The sequence below is a fragment of the Lepidothrix coronata genome, unplaced genomic scaffold (genome assembly GCF_001604755.1).
Source record: "Lepidothrix coronata isolate B3197 unplaced genomic scaffold, Lepidothrix_coronata-1.0 Scaffold2, whole genome shotgun sequence".
Classification (NCBI taxonomy): domain Eukaryota; kingdom Metazoa; phylum Chordata; class Aves; order Passeriformes; family Pipridae; genus Lepidothrix; species Lepidothrix coronata.
Window position 1 is genome coordinate 7,527,845 of NW_016690182.1, and position 8,378 is coordinate 7,536,222.

The window sequence follows — 8,378 nt, forward strand, 5'->3', positions numbered from 1 at the left end:
TCATTGGGCAAAAGAACAGAAGCACAGCCCTATTTCTGAGGAGAAAGACCAATGCACCACCTGGGATCTGTCCTCTAACTCAGCCCTGATTGCCATACACACTCCAAACTCCAAATACCCTAAAGGCGTGACCCTGCAGCCCATCACACACAGCACTCATTTTGGATATGGGGAACAGTTAAACTTGACATTTAAATAGCTGTAAAAGGCGAAGAGCTCCTCCAAGAAGAATGACAGAAAACTATACTACAGGGCTCCTTGCTGTATGAAAACCCGAGTCTCCATCATCTTGGTGTGCTGGGTTTGACTAGAATAAAGTTAATTTTCTTCAACGTAGCTGGTATGGGGCTGTGTTTTAGACCTGTGCTGGAAATGCAGTTGATAATTCATGGATGTTTTTGTTATCACTGAGCAGGGCTTACACAGAGTCACGGCATTTTCTGCTCCTCACCCCACCCCACCAGCAAGTGGGCTGTGGGTACACAAGGATTTGGGAGGGGACATAGGCGGGACAGTTGACCCCAACTGACCCAAGGGATATCCCAGACCATATGGCCTCATGCTCAGCATATAAAGCAGGAGAAGATGAAGGAAGGGGGTTGAGTTTGGAGTGATGGCATTTTGTCTTCCCACCCTTCCATGTAACAGAATCCTGCTCTCCTGGGAATGGTTGAACTGCCTGACCGGGAGAAGCAGGGAATGAATTCCTTGTTTCGCTTTGCTTGGGTGCAAGGCTTTTGCTTTACCTTTTAAACAGTCTTTATCTCAACCCATGAGTTACTTCTCTTTCACCCTTCCCATTCTCTCCCCTATCCCATGAGGGGTATGTGAGTGACTGTGAGGTGCTGAGCTGCTGGCAGGGTTAAACCACAGTGTTATCCCAGACAGTGAGTGGCTGAGCCTCACCCTGTTTCCTCACTGATCAACTTCAAAAAAGACTTTGGATTCAATACAATACACAACACAATACAATTCTGCCTTTCCACACACCATGTCCAGAAATCAGGACAGAGGGAGTTAATAGGAAAAAAAATATTATTTTACACTGTCTGCAAACAGACTTTGCGCTACACAAAGCTTGTGCCAAATGACAAAGTGCCTGTCCCTGGCTGAGGGGAAGGAGAGGGGCAGGAGGACAGAGGCATCCAGGCAGCTGCCCTTATTACCCACACACTGCTTCAACCAGTACCTTTTGGGAGATCTGCCCCACCTGTGTGGTCTCCAGGTGGTGGCTTCCCCAACAAACTTACACCTGGAGTATTATCCTAATACTCACATGACCAGATCCATGCTCCTGTCTCTCCATCCTGCTCCATACCTGCCCAGGAACAGAATACAACACTGTGTACAGGCAAAGCAGGTGTTAACACAGCGTTTGTGGGAACTGGAGCCAGGAAGGGTTGGTGACCAGCCAGGAGGCAAGAGGCTGATGGAGATACCAAACAGCATGTATATTAGAGAATGCGTGGCAGAGAATAGGACATTGTGCTCCTCAACAAGGACTGCTGTATTCACCAGAAGGTTATTTACAGGACCTGGTCTGAGCAGAGAACTGATAGCCAAGGTCCTGAGGCTGCTTCCTGGCTCTGAGACTAAACTCTTTGGTAGCTGGGAGCAAATTGTGTCACCATTGGCTTCATGTCCTCATTTGTGAACAGAACAGGCACAAGTGCCAGCAGAATACGGCATTACCAAAGGGTCATGAGCATGTTTGATGTCAAGAAGAGGAAAGACCCCTGAAGCCCCCATCAGGCTGATGCAGGTGTCCATGTCTGTGCAGAGTGTGTGAGAGCTGGCACCAAAGAGCAGGTGTTAAAAACCCTGTTGAACTAACCATTGGATGGTGTTGGACTGACCTGGACAGGTGGGAAAACCACAGGACTGGTTTCTGGGTATACCAAAGAACTGAAGATCTTGGGATCAGCCATAAGTCCACCAGCCAGGACTCAGTGGTTTCCTCCCCAGGGACTTCAGACTCAGGGATGGTTTTCCCCTACAAGTGACTTTTCAGTGTGAAGGGTCACAGTCGCTCACAGGTCACATACCAAGGACTTCTAAAGATTCACAGGGCAGAAAAGTAGAGGGACCTGCTAATAAGAGAGTTTTCTACTCATTTCCACCAAAGTCATGCAAGAAGAGCACATTGGGGTTAACCTTATGCTGCAATTACACCTTTATAGCCAAGGGAACAGCCTAGCCACAGATTAAGACCTGTGATGACCTTCTCCCCATGTGAAGAATACCCTGCAGTAAAGCACAGCCTGCATCAAATAAGTCTCCTTCTCTCCACACCTGAGCTCAGCTGCTAAAGAAACTTAAGAGATTCTATTGTGTAAAGTGAATAGGCTGCTGTGGGTCTCTCCTACATCTGCATGTGATCTCAGGTATGCTACAGAAGCTAAATATGTCATCATTAGTCATTTCTAACAGCACCTCCAAGCTGCACCACCCTCGTATGCACCAAACCCACATTTAGCTGGTTTGTGCATCCTGCCCTGACACACAGACACTTGTTGCTGGGGGTACCCGCTGCAAAGACAAGGCACCATTGCTGTCCAGGACAGCCACACAGAGCAAATTCTCCTTCAGCCATCTCAGCATATGGATAACAATTTCTGCCGCTGCACGAACACCTGGCACATTCAACAGTCTGTAATTCCAGGTGGTGCAGCCATTCCCCTTGCCCAGCAAGCGACACAAAAGACCCACTGAAATATTTATGGCATAAAGCTTCAATACCTTTGACTGCTACAAATCCCTTTGTCTCCCCTGCCCATGGGAACAGCTCACACCTCACTGGAGCTGAGGGCTCACGGGAGCATCTTCTCCCCTGAGCCCTGGGCTCAGCCTGCAGTCACCTGCTTTCTATCCACAGCCAGTCAAAACCAGATTTTCATCTGGAGGGACAGATTAGCAATTAGATTAGGTTTATAAAAGCCTATTTTTCTGGAAGAGGTGATGTATTGATCCTGAGGAAGATGGGGCTCCAGGGTCAGTTCTGTCAATAGCCTGATGGCAAACTTCCACCTGCCACGTAAATCTCTTCATAAATCCTCAGCCTGGCAGAAGCATTCCAAAAGCCACTGCTACAGAGTGGCTGAGTTTCCACCTCTGATGTTTCCTAGGAAGAGTTCCAGCACAATACAGGGGACAGGGGAAGGCAGAGCTGCAGGAAGAGCTGCACCCTTGGAACATGATGGGATTTGTGGATGACAGTGTGGTGCAGGTGCTGGCAGCACACCCTGGTCCCCAGGCTACAGGTGGCAGCAGGTCCAATCCAGGAGCTGCCAGGAGCCCAGTGATGCTGGCAGCCAGGCCTGGGTGGCCTTCAGAGAGTTCACTACAGAGGCAGGTCAGCATCAAACACCTTTTTTTGGAGCCAGACAGGACAGACACACAGCAGCAGCAGCCACCACGCCAACATTTCAAAGGGACCCAGCCCCTGCAAAGCCATGTCCTGCAAATGGCATGAAAGCCCCAGGGGGGTTAGTCCATCACTAGGCACGATGGGCTGGTCACCACGCCAGGTTCAAGGGCTCCTTCAATTATCCTTTGTCAGACTGGGAAGGATTTTTAAGGAAAGGCACACTCTGTTTGCAAGCTCCTTCTTCTACTTCTCCCCAAGCACCTGCTCCAACACAGTGTAGGAGGCAGGATACAGCACCAGATGGTCCTCTCTTCTGACCCAGGGCTGTGCTTCTCTACCAAGGCCTTCCAGGGCTTATGTGCAGTCGATGCTTCAGCACAGACACACATCCCCATCACCCAAACCTGGGGGTGTGCTCAGCTAAGAAACTATACAGCAAAAAAGCACGAAGCTCCTGAAAAACTAGAATGACCTTTTCAAAAGGCTTAGATTTATATAGGCTGAGGATAAGAGGAAAAACGCAAAAGAAAATGCTGCGAAGGGAAAAAAGAAACAGGGAGAAATTGTTAACTCAGTGCAGTCCAGGTTTGTGGATCATCATCCAGGCAGCATGCCCATCCCACAGAGGAATGTCCTCACAGGATCAGCTGAATCACAATAGGAGCTGATGCCTGTGGTCAAAGAGGGATCAGACACCACCACATCCAGGCATGCACAGAGTGACCCAGGATCTGGCTCCACGGCTGAGCTTGCAAGTCCCACGGCTGGAGGCTCCCACTCCTGGGCATCCCTCCAGTGGGGAAACACCAGCTGTGAATGAGCAGGAACACCCGGGGCACTGGCATGGCACAGCTGCAGCCACTCACTGACACAAAACCAGCCAAACCTCATTCCTGCTGACCGTGGGCCATCACTGCCAGTAGAACAAGGTGGAGCCAGCCAAGGATCCCAGAGAAGGTGCAGTTAGCTAAGGATCCCACATTCATAGGAATGTCACCTTCCAATAAGGTTTTTGGGAACTGGAGTGAGCAGGAGGGTTCACAGGAGCCAGGACTGTGCCATGCTGCCAGTGAGGGGGAGGATGCTCAGGGGAGGTTAAAAGGTCCAGGGTGTCCCGGTGTGGTGAGGACAGTGGAGTTTCATGAGGGGGGATCTCTTCCAATTTAGATTTAGCAGCTGACAAATGGTGGCAGCTTTTCTAAGAAAAGATTAAGCAAAAGCAAACTATATGGCAACAAGGCTTACGTGTTACCTCCTGTTATGCTCTGATGTTTTCACGTCCAATCAGAAAAAACTGTATTCTGGTATCACACCAAACTAAGCAAAAATTGGGAAAGATAAAAGCCAGCTCCACCACACATGAATTCGTGTCTATTACAAGAAACATAATAAGAGGTTCTCAACACCCACTCCTGTGGATTCAACCACAGCGTGGGAGTTGAGAAAATCTAGTTTCTTGCATTTCTACTACTTAGGAGCTTCAATGTACTTTTAGTTTTCTCCTATTTCCAATTTCAGTCTCTCTTCCCTTACCAAGGGAGCATATACAGGTGTTTTCATATCAGCACCAGAATGTGTTTGCCAGCTGTGCAGGAAAATGCACATTTAGCCTCTGCCACCAGCACACACCTCCCCAGCCACCACCAATGGCCCTCAAACCAGAGCCCATTCAGCACAAAAAAAAAAAAAAAAAGGCCCAATAACAACATACAGACATCAGTAACTTTCTCATCATCATTCAATACCATGCAAGTGCTATTTTTTTCCAAGATGAATTCCAGCTTTGGGCACAAAGTAACTCTTGGGAGATGTATCAGCAGTAAACCCTTGGGCCCCCCTACCTATCTAAGGAACCTGGGATTAAGTTCACTGAGGTCACTGGAACAATTTCTTTCACAGCCCATATAGCCAGGAAACTAAACCATGCAGCCAGGTTCCCCCAATGGCATCACCTGGAAACTCAGCTGCAAAGCGAGGGAAAATAAACACAATTTTTCCTGAAACGAAAATGGAAATGCCCAATTCTGGCATTCCCCTGTTAAGCAAAAGCACATCTCCAAATACAGCTAATGGCATTCCTGCAGCAGCAGAAGGCCAATGGAATAGAAAGTGAGGGGGGAAGGATATCACTGGTGCTTGCTGGCTGTCTCACACCACCCAGCCCTTGGACAGACATCCCTGGAGCAGCAGGATAACTGTGCCTGCACTGGGTCCCAGGGAACAACTCTGCCCCAGGAGACCCTGATTCATCCCTGATGTATAACCAAGTCCAGCATTGCCTGAGAGGAAAAGGGATTCAGAAAACAAGGCAGCCCCACCCAGTCACTTCCACCAGTGCTCCTCACACTCCAGTTCCTCTGCCCACCAATTTTCCAATGACCTTAAATTTCCCTGCGTTAGGGAAGCTGGCAGATGAGATGACTGAGGCTGAAGCAGTGGAGCAAACTGAGGAGTGTGGGACCTGAGCTGTGCTCAGCCCATGTGCCAAACGACCACCGTCACAGGGACACGTATCCAGCAGCACGAGGTTGCCTATTTGCAGGATGAGGCTGAGGGCACTTTCCAGGTTTGTGGCTCTAGGATTTCCTTGGAAATCCTACCTGCTAAAACCAACTTTTAACAAAAGGCTCCTATCACAGCACGACCAGGGGTAACGTCTGAGTTCTGAACTCCCCATCTCCAGGCACACAGGAGAAGCTCCATGTCTCCAAGTATCCTCCAGTTCAGCAGCAAAAAGAGCACTTTGGAAAACTCTTTCTTTCCTCCACCATGTTCTACAATTCAGTTGCTCCCTCCCACACAGCCCTGCTGTCACTCCACTTTTGTCCTGGTACATGAATGATAAACCATTAAACTGTGGTTGTAGCAAATGCAATGCAGGGAGAGGAAGTGCATCCCACATACTACTGACTGCTCCCAGACTACTACTCCTCCGTGGCCCACCCAAAGGGGTCTGGACTGACGGCAGCACAGAGCTTTTGGAGGCTGCTGTAGCCCTGTAGCTCTGCAAGGGAGCCCAAGCCTTTTTAGAGATGAGAATGGCCATAAAAGGCTTGGGTTTTATACAGGCTTCTATCTCACTGTAAGGGAGATATGGAGGAAATCTCACCTTCTAATAGAAATGACCAACAAAATTCCAGTACTTCTGCATGAAGAGAAATGGTTAAAACATGGTCCCAGATTAGGCTAGCTGCTCAGAAATCAGTGATGAGTAAAACAAAACCATCTGATTTATTTTTAATCTCATGATCTGGGGAACCTTACTCAACTTTGCCTCTTTTTCAGTATCTCATTTTAAGAACCTATACAGATGCCAAATCACGCGTCCGGATCCTGCAGCTATAACCACACAAGTGTGCCTTTGTGGGGACGTTTCTTTTTTGTATGAGCATTACACAAATGTCATCTGCTAAGAGCTGGTCAGGAGACAACACTCATGCTCACAGGAAACCTGCTACCTGCTTTCACCCGGCTCCCGTTACATGGCACATAACAAACGTTCACCATCTGCGGCCCCATCCCCGTGTCACCCAGCGCCTCTCCAGCAGCGTGGGTGTTCCATGCTGACACCAGCACAAGGAGCATTTAATCACATCCATTCAAGCAGCATCCTCTGCTAATTGACCACAACCATCCCTCCCTACGTTTTCCTACTCTGTTTGCTGGGTGCAGTGAACAGGGTCCAGCGGGCAGGACAGCCGGAATAGAAGGTGCTGCTGGCATCATCTCAGAAGGGCACATACACAAGCAGCTCCTGAGAAGCAGGTGGCACATTGGTTAAGTCCTCACCTGTGACTTACCCTCTGATAAATTCTTCCTGAACCCCAAACTGTGCTTTTCAAAGAGTTCAAGGAACCTGGAATTAGCCTGGAAGCTTTTTTTTGGGTCAGTGTCTTTTTTGTGCCTGGCATGGCTCCAAGTGCTCTGCCAGCTGCAAACAAAAAAGGAATGATACCTTTTCATGCCTTGGACTCCTGCATCCTCTAGGAAGGCTGGAGTCACCCAAAGTGCCACCACCCTTCCTGGATTAGGAAAGACCTCACTGTAAAAATACCTGTACTCCCCACAGGAAAAAAACGTAATGAAAAAGTGAGGGCTCCACACAGTTTCTAAGCAGATCACTGTCCCTCAAAGGAAACATCGCTGAGGCAGCTACAGCTTGAGGAAAGGGATCAGATTGCATTTGCTTCTCACGTTCAGGGTGTGCAGCCATAGAACCACAGCCACATCAGTACAGTGCTGCATTCCCGGCATAATCTGAGATTCAGAGGTGTTTGAGGACCAAGAAATGAGGAAGGGAAGAGGGGATGTCTAACAGAGCAACACACACCTTACGCACACCTACTGTTTCTCTAGTTCAGACCCTGTGAAAGAGCAGTAATTGCCATCAGGTTGAGATGCAACTTCCCAGGGAAGAGTTCTTTAGTTCTGGCCATGGGAATCTGAGCAGGGGACTCGCGCTGGTGAACACTCTCCTGTCACCGGCAGCATCTCCCATCTCCAAACCGCACTTTGAGCTACGCATTCCAGTGACACGACGGGAATGTCAGCAGCGCAGTGGGACACAGCTTCTCATTAAAAACAGGGGCCGTTCCGCACCGATCGTGCCGTCCATTGAATACACAACAAAATAACACCTCGAGTGCTCGGGAACCCGCGTGCGACGAACCCTTCCGACGTATCCCCGGTGCCTACAACGCGCCCGCCTGCCCCCGGCACCGGCATAGAGCCGAGGACCTGCCGGGGAGGGATGGGGCATCTGTGGGCTCCCCGGCGGGACCGGGAGCGACAGCCGGGAGCCGCTGCTCCCACGGGGGGGTGTCCGGGGAAAGCCCTTCGCCCCCCGCCCGCCGCCTCCGACACCGGCGAGCCCCGCGCCGGCCCCGGCACTCACCGGCGGCGGCCTCCAGCAGCGCGGCGGAGCGCAGCAGGCGGTAGTAGCGCTCCATGTCCCCCGCCGAGGTGCCCCCCGGCGGGGGCCCGGCCGGGGCCGGGGCCGGGGCCAGGGCCA

At 50.3% G+C, this 8,378-nt stretch overlaps 1 protein-coding gene across 2 annotated transcripts in view; it reads right to left on the bottom strand.

Annotated features, from left to right (window-relative positions):
* MCF2 (MCF.2 cell line derived transforming sequence) overlaps positions 1-8,281 on the bottom strand; it is a 59,239-nt gene extending 50,958 nt beyond the window's left edge. For both annotated transcript variants that reach the window (XM_017818459.1, XM_017818451.1), the window contains exon 1: positions 8,262-8,281. The gene's annotated coding sequence lies outside the window, so the exon portion shown is untranslated. The remainder of the gene's footprint in view (positions 1-8,261) is intronic.
* Between the last annotated feature and the right edge of the window lie 97 nt (positions 8,282-8,378).